At 36.3% G+C, this 19388-nt stretch overlaps 1 protein-coding gene across 16 annotated transcripts in view; it reads right to left on the reverse strand.

Annotated features, from left to right (window-relative positions):
* CEP128 (centrosomal protein 128) overlaps positions 1-19388 on the reverse strand; it is a 446086-nt gene that overhangs the window by 115682 nt on the left and 311016 nt on the right. The gene's annotated exons all lie outside the window — the stretch shown is intronic.

Raw genomic sequence — 19388 nt, forward strand, 5'->3', positions numbered from 1 at the left:
GAGAGTTCTATGTATTTTTCAGTAAATCTTTTAATGTATCATTTTAGTTTTAAATCTTGGGATTAATGGTAAAACATATTTATTGAGAACCTATTATGTTTGAAAAACTATAAGATAAGGAGTTTTCACTTTTGTTTTAAATTATTCAATTAAGCTTTATTAAACATTCAAAGATTAAAGAGAAAATATTAAGAACCTTACATTGCCATGAATTATTAAAGAAAAAAAAAAGCAAACTAGATGCCAGCATCAAATAACAAAAAAAGGAGATTAAAAAAAATCTAAGGTCATTTTGAGTTTGGAATGAGGAAAAATAATTCATGTACTATAGATTATGGCCAACTTGAAATCAGCAGTAAAATCTAGCAAGATACCTCAATGAACTACATAGATAATTCAATTTAACACAAATGTGTTAAAATATTGTAAATACCACAAATCTTAGATTATGGCTATTTGAAAGTAAAAGAGATGAAAAGGATAGGAGGGAACTCTAGAGAGTATCATCACACAAGCCAAAGAAAAGGGTAAGCCTCCAGTATAGGAATGTGGATAGCAGTGTCAAAGGCTACAGAGATCTTCTTAAATTTAAATCAGTAAGATTAAAAATTATAGCTTCACTCCAAGTATTCCCAAAGTTAAATGATAAAGAATATTAAACATGTTAAACATAAGAGAAACCAGTAAATACTGTTCTTAAAAACTTAGATAGGCCGGGTGTGGTGGCTTACACCTGTAATCCCAGCAGTTTGGGAGGCCAAGGAAGGAAGATCATGAGGTCAGGAGTTCAAGACTAGCCTGGCCAACATGGTGAGACCCTGTCACTACTAAAAATACAAAAATAAGCCAGGCATGGTGGCCCGCGCCTGTAATCCCACCTACTCAGAAGGCTGAGGCAGGAGAATTGCTTGAATCCAGGAGGCTGAAGTTGCAGTGAGCAGAGATCACACCACTGCACTCCAGCCTGAGTGGCAGAGCGAGACTCTGTCTCAAAAAAATAAATAAATAAATAAATAAAAAACCTTAGATATACGAGTACCCGGTAATAGGATAGCAATGCTGTAACAGTAAAGCATGTATGTAGTACGAGCCACAAAAATGTAGTTTGCCTTTTAATTATTCTGAAACATGGTGTTTTTTGTCAAATATTCTTGATAGATTAAGCGTTCTTTCATTGTCTCTGAAGAAATTATGTTAAAAGCATCTCAGAAACCTCAAAATGATTTGGTAAAAGGGGTGAAAGAGAAATGAATGTAGATAGATACACAATGAAAGGATGAAAATGAAGGATTCCAATTCTACTCTAATATTAGGAATAGTATGAACAAATACAATGATCGTGTTAATCTGATCAACATTCTTATATAGAGTCCTTGTTTATTCCATTAGATCTTACCAGATCAGAACATTATAATTCTTATTCACTTGAAAGTGCCATGAATTTTCCATTCAAAGTTAACCAGAATTTCAATTCAAGAATATCAAAGGATAATCACATTATTTGAGAGTACATGAATTACTTAATAATACTACACATCTTGGTAACTGAAAGAAAACAGGTGTATCAAAATGCTAGTAATCAAAACTAATCTGAAGAGGGAAAATAGAGTTAGCAATACTATTAGTGAAATTTAAAATAACATCACATCCTGAGTTGTAGTTGACAATATTGAATTAAACTGAATCCTCCAGGCTAAACCTCCAATAGGTCCAATTACATTTTAAAGTAATTTCTAAAATCCGTAAAGATCTCAGAAACCAGAAAGTGTTTGTTTTTGTTTTTGTTTGTTTTTGTTTTTGTTTTTGTTTTTTTTTCATCTCGCTCTGTCGCCAGGCTGGAGTGCAGTGGCACTATCTCGGCTCACTGCAACCTCCACCTCCCGGGTTCAAGCAATTCTCCTGCCTCAGCCTCCCGAGTAGCTGGGACTACAGGTGCACGCCGCCACACCCGGCTAATTTTTTTTTTTTTTTTGTATTTTAGTAGAGACGGGGGGTTTCACCATGTTCTCCAGGCTGCTCTCGAACTCCTGAGCTCAGGCAATCCGCCCACCTCGGCCTCCCAAAGTGCTAGGATTACAGGCATGAGCCACCACGCCCGGCCCATTGCTCTTCCAAAAGTTTAGAAATAAAAGTACTTGTTAAGTAATGATGGTTTTGATCCCATAGTTATGTTATTTAAATCACTAGGACAAATATACAACAACTGCCGTCCGCTCAAAACTCAAACAATGGAGAGCATTTTTTTTTTTTTTTTTTTTTTTTTTTTTTTGAGACGGAGTCTCGCTCTGTCGCCCAGGCTGGAGTGCAGTGGCGCGATCTCGGCTCACTGCAAGCTCCACCTCCTGGGTTCATGCCATTCTCCCACCTCAGCCTCTCGAGTAGTTGGGACTACAGGCGCCCGCCACCATGGCTGGCTAATTTTTTTTTTTTTTTTGTATTTATGGTAGAGACGGGGTTTCACCATGTTAGCCAGGATGGTCTCGATCTCCTGACCTTGTGATCCACCTGCCTCGGCCTCTCAAAGGGCTGGGATTACAGGCGTGACCCACCGCGCCTGGCCGGAGAACATTTTTAAAATGTAAAATTATTTTTCCAAAATTATTATCCAAATGACGCTTTATAAGAGATGGCCTTTTCTCCATCTCCCTATATGTACATATGCTATTTATACTTCTAAATGTAAATTCTAACTTTGATTCTAATTTTGATGAAGACTCATTATGAACTAAGATAGCAAGCTACCAAGAGATAAGACTAAAGTGAAACAAGGGGCAGAAGACAGCAAATAGGGCTTTCAGGAAACAGAGTTCTTTATGATGGGCAGGTTATATGGAAATATAAATATGTCTATTTACTCACCATAATAAGGAAATTGTAAAGGAAGACATTTAATGATTTATGTAAAAAGATAAATACCATTTAATAAAGAATAGGTGATTACAAAAATATTTTATGCATAATTTTGCATAATAAAATTATCTTTTTCTTATTTGACAAGACTAGATTTTTAAATAACAGAGGGGAAAGAGTCAAGGACAAGGAGAATGACATATAAAAATTAACAAGCAAGATACAAAAAATACACATAAAATTGGAAGAAAAAAATTGAGGTGGTTAAAAAAGAATGAAAAAAAGGGCACCAACTTCCAAATGATAAAATGACTTAGAAGTATTATAGCTCATTTTGTTTCACAGAATTATATTATCATTATCATTACATAACTTCCATATTGTTGAAGCCAGTGGACACTCTTCTATTTGTGTCTTATTTGGGATCTCTGCAGCATTTGATACTGCTGACTACATTCCTATACGCCAGGCTTACCCCCTTCCTTTGGCTCATGTGACAACACTCTCTAGAAGTCCCTCCTATTCTTTTTTATCATTCCTTCTCAGTGTCGTTTGAGAATTCCCCTTCTATGGCTAAATCTCAAATATTACTATTAATATATCTTGGGTTCTGTCCTTTAACTTTTCATTTTAACATCTAGGGTCTCTGTAGATCTGGTTTCAGAATATAATTTGCCTAATTTCTGCTCTCATGTCCTACCTCCAACCATAAAAAACCCTGTCCCACCCAGGTAGCCTGCTTTATGAGACTCTATTTTCATAGTGCTGCTCTTTCTTTCCTGAATGTCTTTGTTCACCTAGATACCTTCTACTAAACCTTTGAAAGTCAAATATCGTGTTATCTCCTCTAAATATTTTTTAATAAATCCCTAGTGTACAATGACTTTTCTCTGTGCTTCTCCAGAAATCTGCTCATGTAATAGCATTCGTCTTGCTTTGAAATCACTAATTTACATGTCTGCTTTCATACTAGACTATAACTCCAGGTCAGACCACATCTTCTTCTTTCCCTAAGAATTATAAAATGCATATAGCAAAGGTTATCAAATGTACAGCTCAATGAATTATCACCAAATATATACCTGTGCAACTATTCCCAGAAAGATTACATCTTATTTGACTTTGTATCATCAGTGACTCACATATAATAAACACTTAATAAATACATGACAAATAGTAACAAATGGTATTGATTGGGTTTGGAGTATGTTAATCATTGCAAGAAATCAGTTCAGTGCTATGATCCAAAAACCAGATTTTAGACACCAAGATCAAATATCACTTATAATGGGGAAACTCTATAGTCACACAAACTAGTAACAGTATAGAAATGAAATTTGCAATAAAAAAATGACATTAAATAACAATCTTGCTAGGAAACCAAAAACATAGAGAGCTTGGCATTAATATCCAGAGAATGATAAGGGTCCACTATGTGATATTAATTTTGCCAGCAGATGATCCTCTTGGCTAGCCAGGTAAATGAGATAGCCGTAGAGTATCTCCAAAAGTAAAACCCAGAGACAGGCAGTCTATCAGCAGCTAAGCAACTCAGCTTCTTAGCAGTGAACATGCGAAAAGGATTGATGCAAATAGAACAGCTACAAATCTGCCTCATGGTGAATGGTTGTGGAAGACTGTAATCCAGAGGGGGCAGGGAAAAGGCTACAAGGCCACAGACAACACAACTCCAAGAATAAATTGCTAAGAAGTGACGGCATTGGGAGGCCAAGGTGGGTGGATCACCTGAGGTCGGAGTTCAAGACCAGCCTGACCAATATAATGAAACCCCGTCTCTACTAAAAATACAAAAATTAGCCAGGCATGGTGGCATGCGCCTATAATCCAAGATACTCGGGAGGCTGAGACAGGAGAATCACTTGAACCCGGGAGGCAGAGTTGCACTGAGCCAAGATGGCGCCATTGCACTCCAGCCTGGGCAACAAGAGTAAAACTCCATCTCAAAAAAATAAACAAATAAATAAATAAGTGACAGCAGCAGAAAGGCCCACCAGTGTACAAGATTGAGAAATAGATTGTCTCGATTTATATCAGCACAGTCTGTGGCCTGGGAGGCTAAACAGCAGAAGCTCAAATACAGAAAGACTATCTAAGCAATAGCAGCAGCTGCTAACCAATGAAACTAAAACCACATCTGTGCTTTACTTAGAAAAGAGTAAAGGTCGCCGGTGGCCTGTTCAATTTCACTCTTGCTGATAGACAGCTGCGTCTCTCATATAATTATTTAACAAAACTTAAAAATTTGCATTCAATTTCAGTATTACATTTTTACTTGCTTGATAGTTCATTCAGTAAGAGCTACAATACAAAGGAAAGATCCTTAAGAGGAATCATCATAGTGACAATGACAATAATAACAGCTAAAATGTATGAGTGCTCACTGTACCTCCAGTCACTGTGCTAAAGGTGTTCTTGCATTTTCTCATTTAATCTTCATGTCATTATATAGAGATGATTATTTTACCCATTTTACAGGGGAGGAGACAAGTTGGGAGAGACTGTTTTTACCACTGGGAAATAGCAAAGTTGGACATCTAATTCAGGTCTCACTTCAGAACCTGCACTTTTCTTGGTTATGCTAAATTACCCAAATTCAACTATTTTTTTTGATATGTGAATTTTTTAAAATCAAGTGTTCCCATTTCTAGTCATGATGAAGGATGTTAACAAGATTCTTAAGACGCAAATAGCAGAAGGGTCACGGAATATGTCCAAATTTACTTTAGTTCTCCCAATATCAGCTGTGATGTTTCAAATTTACCTTGCCATACCTCAGAAAGTACTATACGGAGTCTCAATCCAGGAAAAGTAGAAAATTTAGAATCATCAAGGTGTAACTGTAGTTTTAAAAAATAAACCATTATGACTACTGGTTTTGAATTAGAATAGCAGAGCTATAAGGGCATTTAGAGATCATGTAGTTTAAAAACAAAAAAAGAGAAAGCAGAAATGCAGGGAACAGAAATGATATAATAAAAGTCCCCACTGTCTAGTCTATCACAGAGCAAAGACTAGTGATATTAAGCAGACCATAAGCCAATGATTCTTTCTGTTACATCATATGGTCCCAGTGGAAATCACTCAGTCCTCTAAAGAAAAAAACTTCTGATAGTTGGGCTAGTAATTCTGCAAGCAATAAATTGTATTATAACCACAGAGGAAAACATTTGGAACTAAGTAAACCAGCCCAGTTGCCATATAAAGGATGATTTGGCAATTTGCAGACTTGGGCTCAAGTTCTACTCTCTGATCCATTGGGGCAAATCACTTAACCTATGTGAATATCACCTTTTTTTTTTTTTTTTTTTTTTTTGAGACGGAGTGTTGCTCTGTCACCCAGGCTGGAGTGCAGTGGTGCCGTCTTGGCTCACTGCAAGCTCCACCTCCCGGGTTCACGCCATTCTCCTGCCTCAGCCTCCCCAGCAGCTGGGACTACAGGCGCACGCCGCCACGCCTGGCTAATTTTTCTTTTTGCATTTTTAGTAGAGACGGGGTTTCACCATCTTAGCCAGAATGGTCTCGATCTCCTGACCTCATGATCCGCCGGCCTCGGCCTCCCAAAGTGCTGGGATTACAGGCATGAGCCACCGCGCCCGGCCGTGAATATCATCTTTTAAAGAACATAAGGCGGGGGGTGGACTGGTAATAACTACTCACAAGATTGTTGTAAGCATTAAGTGGAAAATAGGTGAAAGTGCCTAGTGTGACACAAAGTGCTTGTTTTTGGCTGGGAGCATTGGCTCACGCCTGTAACCCAGCACGTGGGGAGACCGAGGCGGATGGATCTCTTGAGCCCAGGAGTCGGAGACCAGCCTGGGCAACATGGTGAGACCCGCCTGGGCAACATGGCGAGACCCTGTCTCCACAAAAATAAAAAATAAACAAACAAACAAAAAGCTTGTTTTCCTTTTCTAAAAGTAAGCATGTAGTGTATTTGGTTAAACTATTAGCTCTATCGGGCTGCATGGGTTCAAATCCCACTTCACTTAATAACCATGTAAGTTAGGGAATTAGTTACCTTCTCTGCACTCTAGCTTTTTCATCTATAAAATGGGGATGGACTATTTTAAAGGATTTAATTAGATAATGCATGTAAAACACTTGGCTTACATCCTAAGACATGGTAAGCATTCTTGAGGAGAATTATCTTGATTCCATTCTGTAACATGCAATAAAGATAAGTATGCAACATTCCCATTTATATCTGTATAAGATACTATGTCAATACTTTTGCTTCAATTTTTTTTCGTTCAATTACCTTTCCATCAATTTTATTCCATATCATTTTTTGAAGATTTAAAGAACGTGTGATCATCAAGCAATTATGATGTTACAACAAACAATCTATTATAACATAAAGAAAACAGAGAGCTACGCATCGTTCTTGATCTTATTTTCGAATTTAAAACAAATCTGAATGTACATTCACCATTCAAGATAATATCAACACACAACATGAACAATTTAGCTAAGGCCTTCTGGCAACAAGATGGCTCTAGCTATGCTAGAAGCCTTCTTACAGTATACGTCTTGAAATGTGGGATAAAACAAATACATAGTTGAATTCACAAGAAGAAAGGAGGTTCCTGGATGCTCAAACAGTCAAATGAAAATGCACAAACAAGTTATTGCTGCAGTAGACTATGAATGGAAACAGGACTGGGGAAGAGCTCCATGAAATGTAAAGATAGGCCGTAACTGCTGGAGTTTTAGATTTTAATATCCACTAAGTGACAGAAAATAAGGGCTTGCATCCATTTTGAATGAGACAGGACACCGGAACTGAGATTCTTATATGAAGCTGGGACCCTCTCTAAAGCCATAGTACCCACACTTTAGCAACCATAACAATCACTTGGAGGGCCTGTTAAAACCCAGGTTCCTCAATCCAGCCCCAGAGATTCTGGTCCAGCAGACCTGGGTATTTGTATCTCTAGTACATTCCCAGGTAATGCTGATGCTACTGGTCGATAAACCAAACTGTGAATAGTGTTGCGCTAGCTAAAGGCTGCATCATTAGTGAAAAGGGTCCTAAAAATTATCTTCCCTGATCCAGGGAGATGATAAGAAACATATTTCTGACAAGGACTCCTCCACTGTGTACTGGTTAAGTGTAAAAATGAACACTGCCCGCATAGCATATGAATGGTAGCCTAAGGAATTAAAACTGAAAAATTGGCCTTGGGTTGGAGATTCCTCTGAGGCATATGGAAAATGTAAACAAAAGACTGTTCTGCAGGAAAACTTTCACAACCCAAATTATGTGAAATCCCCATTTAGATAACTCAAAACCAATAATTAAAAAACACTCAAGGAAATGTTTATGAGCAAGAGTCTACAAAAATAATAGAAAGACTGGTACAACCAAAACTTAAGATAACAGAACAATTGAAAGCACTTATAAAATGTTTTAAATGATTTAAAGACACACAGACACACACATACACACACACACACACACACACACACACACACAAATAGAAAACAGGCCTGGCATGGTGGCTGATGTCTGTAATCCCAGCATTTTGGGAGACTGAAGTGGGTGGATCACCTGAGGTTAGGAGTTCGAGACCAGTCCGGCCACCATGGTGAAACCTCATCTCTACTAAAAATACAAAAAATTAGCCAGGTGTGGTGGTGGGTGCCTATAGTCCCAGCTACTCAGGAGGCTGAGGCAGGAGAATCACTTGAACCTGGGAGGCAGAGGTTGCAGCGAGCTGAGATCATACCACTGCACTCCAGCCTGGGCAACAAGAGCAAAACTCTGTCTCAAGTTAAAAAAAAAAAAAAAAGAAAGAAAATGGAAAACATAAAAAATAACTTCTGGAAATAAAAAATAATAGTCTTAAAAAATAATAGCCTTTGCTACAAAATTTCAATAGGCAGGTTTTAGGTGAGGCATAGGTGGAGAAAAGAATGAGTAGGCCAGGTATGGTGGCTCACGCCTGTAATCCCAGCACTTTGGGAAGTCGAGGCGTGTGGATCACCTGAGGTCAGGAGTTCAAGACCAGCCTAGCCAACGTGGTGAAACCCCATCTCTGCTAAAAATACAAAAATTAGCCGGGCATGGTGGTGGGCTCCTGTAACCCCAGCTATTCGGGAGGGTGAGGAAGAAGAATCACTTGAACTCGGGAGGCGGAGGTTGCAGTGAGCCGAGATCGCACCATTGCACTCCAGCCTGGGTGACAAGAGCAAAACTCCGTCTTAAAAAAACAAAAAACAAAACAAAACAAAAACAAGTGCACTGGGAGAGCAGACCAGGGAAATCAAAGAGAATGCAGTGCAGAGGATGAAAAGATAAAAGGTACTAAAAAGCTATGAAGTTACATTAAGGACAGGATGAGAAATTCCAACAGGTTAGCCACAGTTTTAGTGGTTGACTAAGGAGACAACAGAGAGAAGCAATTTGAGATGCTACATAATGACTAAAAAATCTTCTAGAACTGGAATCCTAGGAATAAAGAATCACAAAGAGAACCAAGCAGAATAAGTAAATAAGTCTATACCAAATACATAAAATAGTAAGACTGCAGAATACCATGGGCAAAAAGATCTTAGGGAAAATAAAAAAGAAAAGATAAGACAATTTATTTGTAAGGGAATTAGAATTTGGCTGACAGAAGATAGCAGCAACAAGAGACTCTAAGATAATAAAGTATCTTTCAAGTGTTAATAAAACGCAACTGTAGTCTTAGGATTCTCTACCCAGGTAAACAATTATGTAATACTGAAGAGAAAATGAAGACATTTCCAAGACAGAGAGTTTACCACTCATTGAAAGAACCAGGAAATGATTTTCAGTCCAAAGGAAACTGATCCTAAGATCCTCTTAATATCTGAGGGTAGAAATATTGAGGCATTGTACACTTTAAGTCAGGTAGATATGCTATAGTTTTAAGAGTGTCTACTAAAATCATACAAATAGTATGTACTTTCGAACATGTAGCAATGTACATACAAATAGTATGTACTTCCAAACACGTAGAGATGAAAAGTGTGCAGAAAATTCAAACAAGTTATTGGTACATACACAAATAGTAAAAGTATAAACACACACAGCATGATATATACCAAATTCAGGATAATTGTCACATCTAAAGTCTGAGGGAAAGGAAAGGAATGTGCTTAGGATCCTAGCAATACACGACACCAACATTTTCATGCAAATAAGGCAAAATGTTACCATCTGCTAAATCTGAGTGGCGCATATATGACCTTCCATCATTTGATTTCTGTATATGTTTAAAATATCTCATAATTTTTTTAAGTTAAGAAGGCAAATAAGTTTAGCTAAGCCAACATAAGAAAAGCTTAGTTAGTTGGAAAATTACTTACCATGAATTCATTTTCCAAAAGAAGTCAAGAGCAGGCTAAATTAGTCAGGTAGCAGGCCCAATAATAGCCAGGTTTAAAAAATGTCTAATATGTATTGTCTTTCCTCTTGAATCTGTTCTATTTGGTTTGTCTAAGATGCTTTGATTGTGTAAGAACTTAAGACAAAAGCTATATATAACAAAACATTGTGTTCTTATACTAATGATAATTGTATCAGTGGTTCAAAAATGGAGGCTAATGAATAAGGGATGATATTAAGTGAGATTTAACACAAATTCTACAGATAGGGCAAAACGTTGTAAAATTATTTGAAGAGCTACAGTAATATACTAACCAGCTTAAAATATACACATTAGAAAATCAGAAAGACTAAAAAGGGGGTACGGTCTAGATTAGTCTTTGAAAATCATTAGCTTTCTTTTTCTCACATGTCAAGCTCCAAATCAGCTATGATATATTTTTGGCTTTGGCTTCAAAGGATCTCTCTAACCTCACCATTTTTTACCGATAACTCAAGTCCACTCCGTTTGTAAGGGGTTTCTTGTTTCTTTTTCCACTCATCAGATGAAAATCATGCTTGTTTTTAGTGACTCATACCTTACCGTATGTTGTTTATTAATTGCAAAACAATTCCTGTTAGTGACTGTTATGATAGCCCCAAGAGAATGAAGGCTAAAATTAGACCTTTTGGCTTTTGGTTTGTTTATGAGCAGGTATATGCAGGCTGTGACCTATCCCCTTTACATCTGCTCATTTCTTATAAAGCAGCAGCATAAGGGCAGGAGTCAGAGAAATGGAATTGCCTCCTTAACTTTTAGAATTGAAGCAGACAGGTATAATGAAGTAAAAGAAAAACATAAATGCACAGATGTGGGATAGGCTTTGTGGAGCTGTTTTTAGCATTCTTTATGTGGCTAAAAATAGGTATATGTACTGGAGTGTTTTTGTTTTCTATGTTTTTTATTTTTAGACAAAAATGGCATCTTCAAAAGTTTTATTTTTCATTGAGATGAACCTCTAAGCTGTCCTCTCCCCTGCCACCCTCCTTTAATTCAAGATGGATTAAAGACTTAAATGTTAGACCTAAAACCTTAAAAACCCTAGAAGAAAACCTAGGCAATACCATTCAGGACATAGGCATGGGCAAGGACTTCATGTCTAAAACACCAAAAGCAATGGCAACAAAAGCCAAAATTCACAAATGGGATCTAATTAAACTAAAGAGCTTCTGCACAGCAAAAGAAACTACCATCAGAGTGAACAGGCAACCTACAAAATGGGAGAAAATTTTCGCAACCTATTCATCTGACAAAGGGCTAATATCCAGAATCTACAATGAACTCAAACAAATTTACAATAAAAAACTAACAACCCCATCAAAAAGTGGGCGAAGGACATGAACAGACACTTCTCAAAAGAAGACATTTATGCAGCCAAAAAACACATGAAAAAAATGCTCACCATCACTGGCCATCAGAGAAATGCAAATCAAAACCACAATGAGATACCATCTCACACCAGTTAGAATGGCGATCATTAAAAAGTCAGGAAACAACAGGTTCTGGAGAGCATGTGGAGAAATAGGAACACTTTTACACTGTTGGTGGGACTGTAAACTAGTTCAACCATTGTGGAAGTCAGTGTGGCGATTCCTCAGGGATCTAGAACTAGAAATACCGTTTGACCCAGCCATCCCATTGCTGGATATATACCCAAAGGACTATAAATCATGCTGCTATAAAGACACATGCACACGTATGTTTATTGCGGCACTATTCACAATAACAAAGACTTGGAACCAACCCAAATGTCCAACAATGACAGACTGGATTAAGAAAATGTGGCACATATACACCATGGAATACTATGCAGCCATAAAAATGATGAGTTCATGTTCTTTGTAGGGACATGGATGAAACTGGAAATCATCATTCTCAGTAAACTATCGCAAGGACAAAAAACCAAACACCGCATGTTCTCACTCATAGGTGGGAATTGAACAATGAGAACACATGGACACAGGAAGGGGAACATCACACTCTGGGGACTGTTGTGGGGTGGGGGAAGGGGGGAGGGATAGCATTGGGAGATATACCTAATGCTAAATGACGAGTTAATGGGTGCAGCACACCAGCATGGCACATGTATACATATGTAACTAACCTGCACATTGTGCACATGTACCCTAAAACTTAAAGTGTAATAATAATAAAATAAATAAATAAACAAACTGAAAACCGAAAAATAAAAAAAAAATTTAAAGCATGGTTTCAGGTTTCATCAGCTCTGGTCAGAAGTATAAATGTTATACCTTATATTTATATTTTACATAAAAATATATATTTGCCAATGTCATAAAGCAAAAAAAAAGGAAATAGGTCCAATTACTATTCCTTTGAATCTTCAATATGTAAAAGCAGTATCATTAAAAAAAGCAAATAACTTAAAATCTTGATACTCTAATTAGCACAAAGTGGATTTTTTAATGTAAAAAAAGTCATTTCCTTCCAGAAGTAGATTTTTCCTTTTATTTTCAGTTGAAATGTAATAATTGTACACACTTATGGGATACAGAGTGATATTTTGATACATGTACACAATATGTAATGAGCAAATCAGGGTAATTTTTGATACATGTACACAATATGTAATGAGCAAATCAGGGTAATTAACATATCCATCATCTTCGACATTTATCCTTTCTTTTTGTGGTGAGCATTCAAAATCCTCTCTTCTAGCTTTTTTGAAAATATACAGTAAGTTATTGTTAAACATATTGACCTGACACTGCTACAGTACTTTACAATTTATTCTTCCCATCTAGCTGTAGCTTTGTCTGTTAACCAACCTCTCCCTATCATCCCCTCCCTCAATCTTCACAGTACCTAATAACCACTATTCTACACACCTACAAACTCAGTTTTTTTTTAGTTCTCACATATGAGTGAGAAGACGCAGTCTTTATCTTTCTGTGCTTGACTTAGTTCATTTAACATAAAGTCCTCTAGGCTCATCCATGTTGCCAGGACTGGCAGGATTTCATTCTTTTTCATGGCTTCTTTTTTATCCCATTGTGCATATATAACACATTTTCTTTATCCATTCATCTGTTGATGGACATTTAGGTTGATTCCATGTCTTAGCTATTATGAATAGAACTGAAATAAACATTGGGGTGCAGGTACCTCTTCGATATACTAATTTTTTCTCCTCTGGATAAATACTCAGTAGTGGGATTGCTTGACTGTAAGGTGGTTCAATTTTTAGTTTTTTTGTGGAACTTCCGTTCTGTTTTCCATAATGGAGGTATTAATTTACATTCCCACTAAGAGTGTACAATAGTTGCCTTTTCTCCACATCCTTGCCAGCATTTGTTATTTTCTGCCTTTTGATGATAAACATTCTAACTGGGATGAGATATTTCACTGTGGTTTTGATTTGCATTTCTCTGATGATTAGTGATGTTGAGCATTTTTTCATGTACTTATTGGCTTCTTGTGTGTCTTCTTTAGAGAAATGTCTACTCAGACCCTTTGCCCATTTTTTAATGATTATTTGTTTTCTGTTGAGTTGTCTGAGTTCTTTACATATTCTGAATATTAGTCCTTGTCAGATAAATGGTTTGCAAATATTTTCTGCCATTCCACAGATTATGTCTTCACTCTGTTGATTATTTCCTTTGCTATGCAGAAAATTTTCAGTTTGATATAGTCCGTTTTGTCTATTTCTGTTTTTGTTGTCTATAGTTTTGAAGTCTTACCCATGAAATCTTTGCCTAGACCAAACTCCTGAAGTATATTCCCTAGGTTTTCTTTCCCTGTAGTAATTTTATAGTTTCAGGCCTTATGTTAAGTCTTTAATCCATTTTGAGTCAATATGTTTTGTATATGGTTAGAGACAGAGGTCTGGTTTTATTCTTTCACATATGGATACCCAGTTTCCCAGAACTCTTTATTAACGAGGCACTTTTGTTAACACTTTATTAACGAGACACATTGTGGAATGTATGTTCTTGGCAACTTTGTTGAAAATCAGTTAGTTGTAAATGTGTGAATTCATTTCCAGTTCTCTATTCTGTTCCATTGGTCTGGGTATTGGTTTTTATACCAATATCACATTATTTTGGTTAATGTAGCTTTGTGGTATATTTTGAAGACAGGGAGTGTTATGCCTCGAGCTTTGTTCTTCTTGCTCAGTAATGCTTTGGCTATTTGAGGTTTTTGGGTTGTTTATGCTTCTATATGAATTTCAGGATTTTTTTTCTATTTTTATGAAGAATATCATTAGTATTTTAATAGGTGTTGCACTGCATCTGTAGATTGCTTTGGGTGGTAAGGTCATTTAAAAATATCAATTCTTGCAATCCATGAGCTTGGGATGTCATTCCATTTTTTGTGTCCTCTTCAATTTCTTTCGTCAGTGTTTTGTAGTTTTGTTATCGAGATCTTTTATCTCCTTGGTTAAATTTATTCCTATAATCTTTCTTTCTTCCGTCCTCTCCTTCCCCTTCCCCTTTTCCTTCCTTCCTTCCTTCTTTCGTTTCTCTTTCTTTCCCTCTCCTTCCTCTCTTTTCCTTCCTTCCTCTTTTTCTTTTTTCTTCCTTCTTTCTTTTTTCTCTTTCTTTCTTTCCTTTCTTTCTCTCTTTCTTCTTTCTTTTTGTTACTCTTGTACAGAAGAAATTTTTACCGTATCAGATTAGTTCTCTCATTCATGCCAATATCAAGTGAGCCTGTATTACTCTTTAAAAAGTCATAAAATACTAAATAGTAACACTGGTATATTGAATAATCAGCCCCAAAGATAGTCAGGTTCTAATTCCTGGAATATGTGAATACATAACTTTACAAGGCAAAAGAGACTTTGCAGATTTTAAGGATCTTGAGATGAAAAAATTAGCATGGGTTATTCAGGAGATCCCTAAATGTAATCACAATTGTCCTTATTAAGAGTGAGACAGGGGAGACTTGACCACATAGAGGAAAATGCAATGTAGTGACAGAAGCAGAGATTGGAGTGAGAATGGAGGAAGGGGCCACAATCCAAGGAACACAGACAACCACTAGAAGCTGAAAAGGGCAGGAGAAAGAATTCTCCCCTCAGAGCTTTCAGAAGCAACCAATCCTGCCAACATCTTAACTTTAGGCCGGTGAAGCCAATTTCAGATTCCTGACTTCAAGAAAATAAACCTAGACCGAGATGGTGAAACTCCGTCTCTACTAAAAGTACAAAAATTAGCTGGATGTGGTGGCGGGCACCTATAATCCCAGCTCCTTGGGAGGCTGAGGCAGGAGAATCACTTGAACCCAGGAGGCAGAGGTTGCAGTGAGCCAAGATGGTGCCACTGCACTCCAGCCTGGGCAACAGAGCAGGACTTCGTCCCCCCATCACCACCCCCAAAATCAAGCATACATTTTATCCACAGTTGAAACCCTCAGGATTTTCTCAGAGATTAATGACTTTTCTTTTATATTCCATACAGTCCTGACAAGATACTTATTAGACCCACAGCGTATTTAGAAAAATAAGTTACACGTGGGTACATGGAGATTCTGGGAAACTGGTAACAGAAAATGCCCTGATTTTTACAAGAAGCAATATCTCAGAATAAGGAAGGGAAGAGACACAGAAAATATTAGAACATAATAGCTTAGAATCAATTGTGCAAGAGCAAACAGTGCTGTATTTCCAGTTAATGGTGAGGACAATTATTGCATTACAGTACAATCATCAAGATTGAGCACAACTGTCCCAAGTCATTAAATAAATGCTCAGCATATTCTGCTTAAGAATGTAAGTGAAAATAAAGAAATGTAAGAACCTTGTTGAAAGACTCTTAGACATGATTAAAATAAATATTCATGCTCAAAGATGTAAGCACGCATCACATGAAGTGTCCACCTATGTACAGTACCTCATTACTAATGCTGTTGGCAGGACATTGTAAGGCCCATTGTAGATGTTCAATTAACATTTGGTGGCTAATTTCATGAATGAATAATACATTAAATATCATTTGTTGTAGATATACTGGTAATAAGGTCAGTAAGTTATATGTTTATTTAGATTGTACACAAGAGAAATATTTAGAAATTATCTATTCACAGGCAGGTTTGGAAGAAGAATAAAATGAGATATTAAAACACTCAGAAAAGCAATTTAGAAAGTTCATTTTTATTTTTAATTAATCATTATTTTCTTTTTTTTTTTTTGGCTCAGAAGGTAGAAAGTCCATTTTTAAAAAGCCTACTTAATGAAGTAAAAACCATGTCTGCTCACTGAGGTTTTTGGTGTTAGATGTAATAGAGCTAGAGCAATAACCTCATTGGGCTATAAAATGAAAGTCCCATACCAGAGATTGTATTCTAATTCCCTTAAAAGTTTTTCAAGTGACCTAACCCATTTATCTCACTCAGGCTGTGTGTGTGTGTATAAAACAGTTTGAAATATCCTCAGCACAGCTCTCTTGAAGGCAGTCTAGCTTCAGGAGTAAGCATACTAGTGAAAAAGCTTAAATTGCAAGAACAGAAAATTCAGAGAACTTTATACTATTACAAACCCATATGGTGGTTTGACAGATCAAACTAACCTCCAAAGGGAAATTTCCATTTGAATAGTAAGTAGATGATTTCAGATATGTGCTTGAAGTTTTATTTAGAAACACAGACTAATGCATCTGTTATCCTAAATAGTGAAATGTGACAAAAAGTCTTTCCTTTCCTATTCTTAGAAACATCCCATATAGCCATTTGTTTATCAGTTTCCTCACTTTTTAAAACACTACTGTACATTTTATTAGCTTGACTGGCATGTCTTTAGATAGAGTGTCAAGTATCAAATTAGAAAATGGACTTTGCAAAATTGGTTACATGCAGTAAAAGCTAAAGAAATGAGAGTGTCTTTTATCATATTTAAACGAATTTCAAACTATGAACTGACATGACTTTAACAAGCCAAATTCCCAACATAATACATAGCTAGAATGGACATCTGCTGTTTTTGCCTGTCCATTTCCCCCTTTCTCCTAAAAAGCGTCCGCACAACTACCCTTCTCCCTCTCTCTCAATATGAAGTTATTATAGGGCTAACTACGCTGTCTTTTTTAGCTTTGGACAAATGACTGAAACCTGGTCAATGAGAGTAACACAATCTTTTGACAACAGGGAATGGTTTAAGGGTAACATACATGATTAGGTAAGTCAAGCAGCAACAGCCCTGGACTTTCACTGGAGCTACTGATAAGTAAGCTCTTGCTAGCTAAGATAGTAGGATGTGAGCCTATAGCTCACATATATATGTATGGGGCCATGTAGTCACTTCTTACAGGCAGCATGGGTGAAAATGAAGTTTAAGTCAAGGGAAGCTTTGAATATAAAAGGGCTGACAGATGGTGGGGTAAGCGTTTTAGATGTTACAAATGAATTTTCTTGTGCCACAGTTAGACTACATTTGTATTTTTAGTTCCTAAGTGAATAAATACCTCCCTTACTCTCCCTTTTTAAACTCAAGCCTGTTTAAGAAAAAAAAAAAAACAGGTTTAACTCACTTCAATCAAGATTTCAGGCCAATACAATAGTTTCTACAATTCACTACTTTCTTTCCAAATGACTTTGCCATTTTATTATTTAGCAACAATTGAAAAAATGGAGCTGTGTCTTCTCAGTAAGGGCTTGATTCTGATACTAGAGATCAGCGATGTGAGTTGTGTGGTCTTTGACAAACTCAGTCTTCTGAGACTGGTTTCTTTATCTGTAAAATATATATAAGAATTTGTATCTTGCAGAGTTGTAGTGAAGATTAACAGTGTGTTAAACATCTAGCAGGTGAACACTTGATAAATTGCATTTTCTTTTCCTTTTTGGAGAAATAGAGGGCTTTTATGTATTTATTTATATTTCACAGGTATGAAAATGACAAAAAGTTCCTCTGAGAAGGAGTTCTCAAATTCAAAAGTTAAAAGTAATCCTTAACACTCCAGTAATATATATTTTTTTCTTTTTAAGGTAGGAATACCCTCTGTTGGGAAACTGATAAACAAAATTTTAGAAATCGGTCACTAATAAAGGATCTAAGTAAAATTATTTCACAAAGTAAAGCCTTTTAAATGTACATTAATATAAGGTGTAGTCTCTATAGGCCTAGGGTTTGCACTGAAGTTTTTCTATGTGGTTTTTATTGTTTGTTGATTTTAATTGGTTTGAGGTTTTTGGCCCTTGTTTTCATCTTTTCTTTTCCATCAGTGACTTACTCAATCTGATTTTCTGTAACTTTTGAGTCACATATTTCTGGGATACTATAGTCCTAGGAATAACATGAGAACTAGGTGCCCTGGTAACAAAACATTTTGAATTGGTTTTAAGTAGAAAAATCTATTTAAGAGAGAATTGAATGTATATAAGTCATGTGGTTTGCTATCCACTGATCCAATAAACTCCATGATGAATTCATGTAGCTTGTAAGTTCCTAAAATCATGCCATCTAACATAAAATTTTAGGATATTTTAATTTTTCTTTTTCCCTTGAAACCCAATCTAGATGACATTATCATATAACCGTTATTTACCCTTCTGCTTTGTTCAATTTTGTTCTAGTAGTGGTCAATGTAGACATATCGGTTATACTAGTGGTTTAAAAGTAGATAAAAATCAACTATCACTGAAATATTCACATACTTTTACAAACTAAGGTGGATACTTCTCTTATGTGGCATTAGAAAAGTAATGAATGAAAATTACAGTCTATAAACTCAAAGCAATTCATTGTAAATTAACCCACTATTTTTAAGAAATCATAAAATTCTGTAAGTAAATTGAATTGAATACTTGTTATCAAGATTAAGTAGTATGATGATGTGGCATAATATTTCATATTTAAAATTTTATAGGCATTAGAGTTTACACTTAGATGTGAGGTAAATTCATTAAAATAGTATTTATGGGTAGTCAGTGTAATGGTTTACATTATGAAAGATTCTTTAGCAGAAAAAGAAGCTCTAAAAAAATACCCCAAAGTCTGCCTTGGCAAGAAATTAAGTCATATGGAAAAAACCACAAGTTACAATAAAAATTCACTTGATACAGTAATATACATTATTCCTTCTGAATTGTATAGGCAAAAAAACTCCAGCTCCCTAAGCCAACAACCAAATATTTCTGTTAAGTTCATATGATTTGTTTTCAGGGCAG

The sequence above is a fragment of the Gorilla gorilla genome, chromosome 15, assembly GCF_029281585.2.
Source record: "Gorilla gorilla gorilla isolate KB3781 chromosome 15, NHGRI_mGorGor1-v2.1_pri, whole genome shotgun sequence".
In the NCBI taxonomy this organism is placed as follows: Eukaryota; Metazoa; Chordata; class Mammalia; order Primates; family Hominidae; genus Gorilla; species Gorilla gorilla.